The following is an 11,849-nucleotide window of genomic DNA, read 5'->3' on the forward strand; positions in this document are numbered from 1 at the left end:
GGGACTTTATGAAGCGTTCCAAAATACGAGTTAAAGGAATCTCAGAAGGGGAAGAAGAATGCCCCAGAGGATTTGGAAGCCATACTAGAGAATATTATAAATGAAAATTTCCCAAATATCACCAAAGATTCTGACACACTGCTTTCAGAGCGATATCGGACCCCTGGTTGCCTCAACTCTAACCGAGCTTCTCCAAGACACATTGTGATGAACCTGTCCAAAGTCAAGACAAAAGAAAAGATTCTGCAAGCTGCCAGGAGTAAGCGCCAGTTGACCTACAGGGGCAAATCCATCAGAGTGACTGCAGACTTCTGTAATCAAACTTTCCAAGCAAGAAGACAATGGTCATCTACCTTTAATCTACTTAAACAGAACAATTTCCAGCCCAGAATTCTGCACCCTGCTAAGCTAAGCTTAAAAATTGACGGAGAAATCAAATCATTTATGGATATACAAACACTGAGAAAATTCACCACAACAAGACCAGCTCTTCAGGAAATACTTCAACCTGTTCTGCACACTGACCACCAGAATGGATCAGCAGCAAAGTAAGAACTCAGAAATTAAAGGACAGAACCTAACCTCCACACTGATGCAAAAGATAAAACTAAGCAATGGACTCTCACAAAATAAGACGAATAGAATACTACCACACTTATCAATTATCTCAATAAATGTTAATGGCTTGAATTCCCCACTGAAGAGACATAGATTGGCTGACTGGATTAAAAAACACAAGCCATCCATTTGCTGTCTGCAAGAAACACACCTGGTTTCAAAAGACAAATTAAAGCTCCAAGTCAAGGGCTAGAAGACAATTTTTCAGGCAAATGGCATTCAGCAGAAAAGAGGAGTTGCAATCTTATTTTCAGATTCATGTGGATTTAAAGCAACTAAAGTCAAAAAAGACAAAGATGGTCACTTTATATTGGTCAATGGAAAAATACAACAAGAAGATGTTTCAATTCTAAATATTTATGCACCCAATTTAAATGCTCCCAGATTCTTGAATCAGACCTTACTCAGTCTGAGCAATATGATATCTGATAATACCATAGTAACAGAGGACTTTAACACTCCTCTTACAGAGATGGACAGATCCTCTAAACAGAAATTAAACAAAGATATAAGAGATTTAAATGAGACCCAAGAACAACTGTGCTTGATAGATGCATATAGAACATCTATCCCAAAGATAAAGAATATACATTCTTCTCATCACCCCATGGAACATTCTCCAAAATTGATCATATCCTGGGACACAAAACAAATATCAACGGAATCAAAAGAATTGAAATTTTACCTTGTATCTTCTCAGACCATGAGGCACTAAAAGTGGAACTCAACTCTAACAAAAACACTTGACCCCACACAAAGCCTTGGAAATTAAACAATCTTCTGTTGAGTAAAAGATGGGTGCAGGAAGAAATAAAACAGGAAATCATTAACTTCCTTGAGCATAACAACAATGAAGACACAAGCTACCAAAACCTGTGGGATACTGCAAAAGCAGTTTTGAGAGGAAAATTCATCGATTTAGATGCCTACATTCGAAAAACAGAAAGAGAGCACGTCAACAATCTCACAAGAGGTCTTATGGAATTGGAAAAAGAAGAACAATCTAAGCCTAGACTCAGTAGAAGAAAAATATCCAAAATCAAATCAGAGATCAATGAAATTGAAAACAAAAGAATCATTCAGAAAATTAATGAAACAAGAAGTTGGTTTTTTGAAAAAATAAATAAAATAGATAAACCATTGGCCAGACTAATGAGAAATAGAAAAGTAAAATCTCTAGTAACCTCAATCAGAAATGATAAAGGGGAAATAACGACTGATCCCACAGAGATACAAGAGATCATCTCTGAATACTACCAGAAACTCTATGCCCAGAAATTTGACAATGTGAAGGAAATGGATCAATATTTGGAATCACACCCTCTCCCTAGACTTACCCAGGAAGAAATAGAGCTCATGAATAGGCCAATTTCAAGCACTGAGATCAAAGAAACAATAAAAAATCTTCCAAACAACAAATGCCCTGGTCCAGATGGCTTCACTCCAGAATTCTATCAAACATTCAAGGAAGAGCTTATTCCTGTACTGCAGAAATTATTCCAAAAAATTGAGGAAGAAGGAATCCTCCAAACACCCAAACACATTCTATGACGCAAACATCACCCTGATACCAAAACCAGGAAAAGACTCAAACAAAAAGGAGAATTTCAGACCAATCTCACTCATGAATACAGATGCAAAAATTCTCAAGAAAATCCTAGCCAATAGATTACAGCTTATCATCAAAAAAGTCATTCATCGTGATCAAGTAGGCTTCATCCCAGGGATGCAAGGCTGGTTTAACATACGCAAGTCCATAAACGTTATCCACCATATTAATAGAGGCAAAAATAAAGATCACATGATCCTCTCAATAGATGCAGAAAAAGCATTTGATAAAATCCAGCATCCTTTTCTAGTTAGACACTGAAGAGTATAGGTATAGGTGGCACATTTCTAAAACTGATTGAAGCTATCTATGACAAACCCACAGCTAATATTTTACAGAATGGACTGAAACTGAAAGCTTTTCCTCTTAGAACTGGAACCAGACAAGGTTGTCCTCTGTCACCTTTACTATTCAACATGGTGCTGGAAGTTCTAGCCAATACAATTTGGCAAGACAAGGAAATAAAGGGAATCCAAATGGGAGCAGAGGAGGTCAAATTTTCCCTCTTTACTGACGACATGATCTTATACTTAGAGAACCCCAAAGACTCAACCACAAGACTCCTAGAAGTCATCAAAAAATACAGTAATGTTTCAGGATATAAAATCAATGTCCACAAGTCAGTAGCCTTTGTGTACACCAATAACAGTCAAGATGAGAAGCTAATTAAGGACACAACTCCCTTCACCATAGTCTCAAAGAAAATGAAATACCTAGGAATATACCTAACGAAGGAGGTGAAAGACCTCTATAAAGAAAACTATGAAATCCTCAGAAAGGAAATAGCAGAGGATATTAACAAATGGAAGAACATACCATGCTCATGGATGGGAAGAATCAACATTGTTAAAATGTCTATACTTCCCAAAGCAATCTACCTATTCAATGCCATTCCTATCAATATACCAACATTGTACTTTCAAGATTTGGAGAAAATGATTCTGCGTTTTGTATGGAACCGGAAAAAAACCCATATAGCTAAGGCAGTTCTTAGTAATAAAATAAAGCTGGGGGCATCAGCATACCAGATTTTAGTCTGTACTACAAAGCCATAGTGGTCAAGACAGCATGGTACTGGCACAAAAACAGAGACATAGATACTCGGAATTGAATTGAAAACCAAGAAATGAAACTAACTTCTTACTACTACCTAATCTTCGATAAACCAAACAAGAACATACCTTGGGGGAAAGACTCCCTATTCAATAAATGGTGTTGGGAGAACTGGATGTCTACATGTAAAAGACTGAAACTGGACCCATACCTTTCCCCACTCACAAAAATTGATTCAAGATGGATAAAGGACTTAAATTTAAGGCATGAAACAATAAAAATCCTCAAAGAAAGCATAGGAAAAACACTGGAAGATATTGGCCTGGGGGAAGACTTCATGAAGAAGACTGCCATGGCAATTGCAACAACAACAAAAATAAACAAATGGGACTTCATTAAACTGAAAAGCTTCTGTACAGCTAAGGAGACAATAACCAAAGCAATGAGACAACCTACACAATGGGAAAGGATATTTGCATATTTTCAATCAGACAAAAGCTTGATAACTAGGATCTATAGAGAACTCAAATTAATCCACATGAAAAAAGTCAACAATCCCATATATCAATGGGCAAGAGACATGAATAGAACTTTCTCTAAAGATGACAGACGAATGACTAACAAACACATGAAAAAATGTTCATCATCTCTATATATTAGAGAAATGCAAATCAAAACAACCCTGAGATATCATCTAACCCCAGTGAGAATGGCCCACATCACAAAATCTCAAAACTGCAGATGCTGGCGTGGATGTGGAGAGAAGGGAACACTTTTACACTGCTGGTGGGACTGCAAACTAGTACAACCTTTCTGGGAGGAAGTATGGAGAAACCTCAAAGCACTCAAGCTAGACCTCCCATTTGATCCTGCAATCCCATTACTGGGCATCTACCCAGAAGGAAAGAAATCCTTTTATCATAAGGACACTTGTACTAGACTGTTTATTGAAGCTCAATTTACAATCGCCAAAATGTGGAAATAGCCTAAATGCCCACCAACCCAGGAATGGATTAACAAGCTGTGGTATATGTATACCATGGAATACTATTCAGCCATTAAAAAAAATGGAGACTTTACATCCTTCGTATTAACCCGGATGGACATGGAAGACATTATTCTTAGTAAAGCATCACAAGAATGGAGAAGCATGAATTCTATGTACTCAATTTTGATATGAGGACAATTAATGACAATTAACGTTATGGGGGGGGAAACAGAAAGGGGGACGGAGGCAGGGGGGTGGGGCTTTGGTGTGTTTCACACTTTATGGGGGCAAGACATGATTGCAAGAGGGACTTTACCTAACAATTGCAATCAGTGTAACTGGCTTATTGTACCCTCACTGAATCCCCAACAATAAAAAAAAAAAAAAAGAGGATCACTGGAGCCCAAGAGTTCAAGGTTGCTGTGAGCTCGACACCATGACACTCTTCCAAGGGTGACAAAGTGATACTCTGTCTAAAAAAATAAAACCAAAACACATACCAAAACTTATGAGAATCAATGAAATTATCCATGTTTAATATTCATGCAAAAATCCTCAATAAAATACTAGGAAAATGAATTCAGCAGCATATTAAAAAGATCATACAACTTGGCCAAGTAGGATTTCTTCTAAAATGCAAGGATGCTTCAATATATAAAAATCAATCAATGTAATGGTCCACATTAATATAATGAAGAAAAAAACATGCAAAATCATTTCAACTGATGCAGAAAATGAAAAAACTTCAACACCCATTCCATATAAAAATATTCAATAAACTAGGAACAGAAACTTTCTCATCATGATGAAGGGCATACAAACAACCCAAAGTTACCATCATATATGATGGTGAAAGAATGAAAGCTTTTCCCCTATGCTCAGAGAAGACACGAATGTCTGTTTTCAGCACTTCTAGTTAATATGGCTCCAGCAAGAGGGACTAGATACAAAAAAGAAAAAGTATCCAAGTTGGGGGGGTGAGGGGAGGAATAACAAGAGGTAAAATTATATCTTTCTGCAGATGACATTATCTTATATGTAGAAAAATCTCAAAGAATACACACACGCACACACAAACCTGTTACAGCTATTAAACATATTCAGTGACATTGCAGGATACAAAATTAACACTCAGAAAGCAGTTTCATCTCTATACACTGACAATGAACAATACAAAAGAAAATTAAACCCATTCCATTCTTAATAATATTAAAAGGAATAAAACAGGAACAAAGTTTAGCAAGAAGATAAAAAAACCTGTACAGCAAAAACATCATGCTGATTGCCAAAAAGACAAATATCACACGATTCTCCTTATCTGAGGACCTTCACAGATATTAAACAATGCTAATAGTAATTAATGGAGACATTCATAAATGGAAAGACATTTGCATTCATGGATTGGAAGAATTCATCTGGTCAAGATGACAGTACTACCCCAGGCATTCTATAGATTCAGTTCAATCCCTATCACAATTACAATGGCATATTACTGAAATAGTGAAGCCCATTCTACTATTTATAATGGAATCTCAAGGGACCCTGAATAGCCAAAACAATCTTGAAAAAAAAAGAAAAACTTAGAGGCTCACAAATCTTTAGTAGTGAGATTTCAAAACTTCCCATAAAGCTACAGCAATGAAAACAATGTGGTGTTGACACAAAGGCAGATATGTGGACCAGTAGAATAGAACAGAAAACCTAAAAATAAATCACCAGGAACATGGTCAACATAGGTGTAACACCAGGCAACCAAAAGAGTCTTTTCAATAAACATTTCTGAGAAAACTAGATAACCAGAAGCAAAAGAATGATGTTGAACACTTAACTTTATGCCATATACACAAAAATTAACTCAAAAGTGATGAAGACCTAAATTTATGAGCTGAAACTAAAAAACTCTTAGAAGAAAACTTAGGGAAGAATCTTCATGAGACAATTGGGCAGTGATTTCTTGACTATGACATCAAAAGCACAAACATCAGGAAAAAATAGATAAATTGGACTTCAAAATTTAAAAATTCTGTGCATCAATGATTACTATCAAGAAATTCAAAAGACAATCCACAGAATGGGAAAAATATTTGCAAATCATGTATCTAACAAGGGATTAATATCCAGAATATATAAATAAATAACTGCTAGAGTCCAAGAACAAAAGTGCGTACAGTTTAATTTAATAATGGACAAAGGACTTGAATAAACATTCCTCTAAAGGAATGGGCAGTGCCTGCGGCTCAGTAGGTAGGGCGCCAGCCCCAGGTACTGAGTGTGGAGGGTTCGAACTCAGCCTCGGCCAAACTGCAACAAAAAAATAGCTGGGCATTGTGGCAGGTGCCTGTAGTCCCAGCTACTTGGGAGGCTGAGGCAAGAGAATCACCTAAGCCTAGGAGTTGGAGATTGCTGTGAGCTGTGATGCCACAATACTCTACAAAGGGCAACAAAGTGAGACGCTATCTCTAAAAAAGAAGAAGAAGAAGAAGATATACACGTGAAAAGACGCTTAACATCATTAGCCATCGGGGAAATTCAAGTCAAAACCACAATGAGATACCACTTCACACATGTTATAATGGCTATAATTAAAAAAAAAAAAATCTATAGAATACCTTGAGTAGTATAGCCATCTTGACAAGACGAACTCTTCTAATCCATGAACACAGGTGTCTTTCCATTTATGTATGTCTCCCTTAATTACTTTTAGCATTCTTTAGCAGTTTTCATTATATGAGTCTTTTGCCTTCTTGTTAAAGTTTGTTCCTAAGTGTTTTATTCCTTTTAATAGTATGATAAATGAAATTGCTTTGGTGTTAGGAAAGATGCAGAAAAATTGGAACCTTCATGTGTTGCTGGTGGAAATGCAAAATGGTACAGCTGCTGGCAAAAACATTTTGGCAGTCCCTCATAAAGTTAAACACAAGATTAACACATGATTCTACTCCTAGTTACAGACCCAAAAGGACTGAAACTGGGTACTCCAACAGTTACTTGTACACCCATATTTATGGCAGCATTATTCACCACAGCCAGAGGGTGGAAACAAGTGTCTATCCACAGATGAACAGAGCAGCCAAGTGTAGTATGTATAAATGGGATATTTCATGGCTGAATATGTCAGCCTTTTATAGTATATTTACCTGATCTATTCAGCCATAAAAAGGAATGAATTTGCTAAAACATCGATGAACCCTGAAAGCTTCATGCTAATTGCCAAAAAGACAAATATCACAGGATTCTCTTTATCTGAGGACCTTCACAGAGACAGAACGTCACATGGAGGTTACTAAGGGGTTGGGCAAGGAGGAATGGAGAGTTACTATTTAATGAATATTGGTTTTCCTTTTGAAATGATGAAAACACTTTGTAAATAGACAGTGGTGATGGTACAACATTGTGAATTTAATTACGGCTAATGAGCTGTACACTTACAAATAGTGAAAATGGTAAATCTTATGCTATGTATATTTTTTACTGCAATAAAAAGAAGCCAAGGGAAGAAGATTACCTATGAATCTGTGACAGAGGCATGACTATGAAAAAGATTGAGAGGGCATGAAAGACTTAGATGATCATGTTGGAGATGTAAAGTGGTCAACTGGATAAAAAGATAGTGGCCCCTTTGTAGAAGGGAACAATGGTGCAGTGATTCAATGTCTGGTGATGCCAAGAGCACATTCAGTGGGGTCTCCAAAAAGCTAAGGGCTGATCAGGTGGTGTTTATTAAGGCTTCCGGGGGTGGTGTTTATTAAGGCTTCTCGTAGGCTTCCGGGGCCAGGATGGGTCACCCCCTCAGGTGACATGGCAGAGAGGACTCAAGAAGCTCTCTCTGCAGCCACCCTAGCCCCTCTCAGGACCCACCCACAGCTACCCAATCAGCCCTTATAGGAACTGTCGCCCTACTTCACCCACCCTCCAGGAGTGAGCACCAAGGCTCTCATCAGGTCTGTCCTGTCATCCAACACCAGCTGCTCTCTGTCTCTGCACCTGTCTCCTTTCCCTGTCATTTGGCTGCCCCTGACTCTGCCTGTCCCTTCATGGGATGTGCTGCAGCCACACAGCTCCCCACAGCAATTCCAGTCGTCCCAGTTATTCTCTCCATGGCTCAGCAAGCCCCTGCTGGGCAGGGCCACAGCCCCAGGGCCCCCGGAGGGCACTAGGCAGCCACCCCACCTCCCCCAACCGCTGCCCAGGCTCTCCATAGTGAGTCAAGTGCTCCACAAGACCAGCAACTTAGTCTGGGGACATGACCTAGGCCCTCCCCCATTAGCAGAAGCTCCAGGCATAAGTTGTGGCTTGATTTCTCTAGAAAATGAAACTCGAGACAAGAAGTAAGATTCAATGATTTACTTGAGAAACATAAGACCACAGAGTGTGGATGAGAGGATCGGACCACAGAGAAGGGAAGATATGGGATTGTCCCCTTGTGGGCATTCACGTCATGAAGGGCGGGAGGACGCGAGGCAGGTGACCTGGTGTCCACTCTGCACAGGCACCTTCTCCACAGTGTTGAAGGAGGTCCCCAGAGGGGCTGGGGGGTGTCACTACCCAGTCTCCTCCTCCTCCTGTTTCTTATTGTCAGCATTCACCAGTCCAGTTACCTCCTCACACTTTCCAGATAGCAGCATCTTACCCTAGATGGCTATTCAGGAAGCCAAATCCCATACCCAACAGGGCAGCGTGTCTTCCAAATTCAAAATAGAGGGAGGTGCAGTAGTTCAAATGGTGGCCCGTCAAAAGACTTGGGCACCCAAAATCTGTGACTATAACCTTATTCAGAAAAGGGTTCTGTGATGTCAGTAAGGAAAGGATCTGGAGATGAGGTCATCCTGGATTAGGATGGACACCAAAGCTAATGACAAACAGCCTTCTGAGAGAAGGGGACAGGAGAAGGTCACGTGAAAACAGAGAGGCAGAGGTTAGAGTGATGTCACCATAAATGGAAGAGTGCCTGGAATCCCCAGCAGAGGACAATAGGAATAGATTCTCTTCTAGGCCCCCAGGAGGAGCGTGAGTGCATACACCTTACTTCAAGCCTTTGGCTTCCAGAACTGCACAAGAAACATGCTATTATTCTAAGCTACCCGTTCATGATGATTTCTTACAGCAGCAGCGGTAAACTAATGCACATGGTGGCAAGGCACAGCTGGGGCCTCCCACATCCAGAGAGTGAAAGGACAGGGCAGAGGAGGAAACTTCAGGTGAGCAACTTTCACATCTGATTTACCCCCCCCACACACACACACCCAGGAGTGGGAGACAACCAGATCCAAAGACGCAGCCCTGCTTGTGGGTGGCAGGTGGGAAGTCGAGCTGGAAACCAAAGAGGCAGAGAGGTGAGATCAAAGGGAGTAGCAGGTCATTAAAAATGGATGCTGTTGTCAATGAGGATTACGGCAGGGGATGCAGAGAGGGGAAAAAAAGGGATAAACACAGGGTTGAAATGATCTAAGCGGTGGAAATGAGCTCTAGTAGGAAGGGAGTGATAGCAGTGATTATTTGGCAAGAAATGAACCTTTGAATGGCTTGAATTTCAGGTGATATTCACGGGAAACTGGCAAGAGTGACGGACCTGCATGTGAGGAGGGTGTCCCTCTCTGCTTCCTTCAAGTGCTGTGAAGAGCACTGGGAGCCAGGCTAAGTGTCCCTATGCAAGGTAAATGCTCCTGGGGTCATCCCAGCTAGGGGAAGATGCTAGAAGAAGTGGGAGGTTGAAGGTGAAAGAGAATCTACTGTCCATGGAATAGGGCTCCACTGAGGCCGTGAGCAAGGGGAGTGGGGTGTGTGGTTTGGGGGGGCAAAGGGTACCAGTTGACTTAAACTACTTCAAAGAGCTAATTTTATGGATATTCAGGAGTCATAAAGGGACTTACAACCAGAAAACCTAGAACCAAGGAGAAATCTTTTCCCTCTAAGGGGTCTTCAGGGCGTCCCTGGTGTGAGCCTCTCTATCATCTCCTCCACACTCCTGCACACCAGCCCCGGCACACTAGCCCCAGCACACCAGCCCCTGCACACCAGCCCCTGCACACCAGCCTTACACACCAGCCCTGCACACAAGCCCTGCAGGCTCCTATGCCTCCCCTTACCTTCATCTTGATCCCACATGCACATGGCTTTCCGTCTGCCCCTGACCTTATATAACCGTGTTACAGGGGAGAACCAACAGCTAAGGAATTCTCCGTCTGGATGTGGCAGTTCATACCTATAATCCCAGTACCCTGAAAAACTGAAGTGGGAGGATCACTTAAAGCAGGGGTCCTCAAACTTTTTAAACAGGGGGCCAATTCACTGTCCCTCAGACCGTTGGAGGGCCGGAGTACAGTTTTTAAAAAAAACTATGAACAAATTCCTATGCACACTGCACATATCTTATTTTGAAGTAAAAAAACAAAATGGGAACAAATACAATCACACCGCCTCATGTGGCCCGCGGGCTGTAGTTTGAGGACCCCTGGCTAAAAGCCAGGAACTTGCAACCAGCCTGGGCAACACAGTAAGACTCTGTCTCTACAAAAACTAAAATAATTAGCCAGGTGTGGTCACAGGTGCCTGTAGTCCAATCTACTCAGGAGGATGAGGTAAGAGGATTGCTTGATCCCAGGAGTCTGAGGTTGCAGTAAACTGTGATGACCCCACTGTACTCCAGTCTGGGTGACAGAGTAAGACCCCATCTCTTAAAAAAAATAAAAAGGGCAGGGCACAGTGTCTCACACCTGTAATCCCAGCACTTGAGAGACTGAGGAGGTGAATTGACTGAGCTCATAAGTTTGAGACCAGCCTGAGCAAGAGTGAGACCCCATCTCTAAAAAATAACTGTGACCTGTAGTCCCAACTATTTGGGAGGCTATGCAAGAGGATCACTTAAGACCAAGAGTTTGAGTTGCTGTGAGCTGCAACACAATGGCACTCTACCAGGGGTGACAAAGTGAGACTGTCTCAAAAAAAAAAAAAAACTCTCTTTCTTAGCCATATGAATATGAAACTGACCTAATATACATAACGACCTAATATACATAACATACTGTGTGATCGGTTCTATCCAGCCCATGAAGTGGTTCTCCTGGAGTCCAGCCCAAGATCTGATCAAGTAGATACGATGGTCTCAAGCAAAACAAATGTATCCACCTGGGATGCTCCTTGCTGGACTGTCTATGGTGTGGTAGGCTGAAAAATGTCCACTGAGGATATCAGGTCCTAACTCCCAGAAACTGTGACAAATGATGTGATTAAGTTAGGGAGTTCATGATAGATAGATTATCCTGGATTATCCAGGTGGGTTCTAAATGAGGCATATGCCTTTTGTATGAGCAAGGTAAAGGGAGAATTACACACACAAACACACACTGGGAAGAAGGCAGTGTGACCAAAGAAGAAGAGATAGAAGGGATATGGTCACAAGCCAAGGAATGCTGGGGGCTACAAGTAGCTGGAAGGATCTAGAAGGATCCTCTCCCAGAGCCTCAGAGGGACTGCGCCTGTATGGACACCTTGATTTTGGCCCAGTGATACTGAGTTTGGAGTTCTGGCTCTCAGAACCACAAGAGAAGGAATTTCTGTTGTTGTAAGCCCCTTAGTCTGTGG

Source organism: Nycticebus coucang, chromosome 18 (genome assembly GCF_027406575.1).
Source record: "Nycticebus coucang isolate mNycCou1 chromosome 18, mNycCou1.pri, whole genome shotgun sequence".
NCBI lineage: Eukaryota > Metazoa > Chordata > Mammalia > Primates > Lorisidae > Nycticebus > Nycticebus coucang.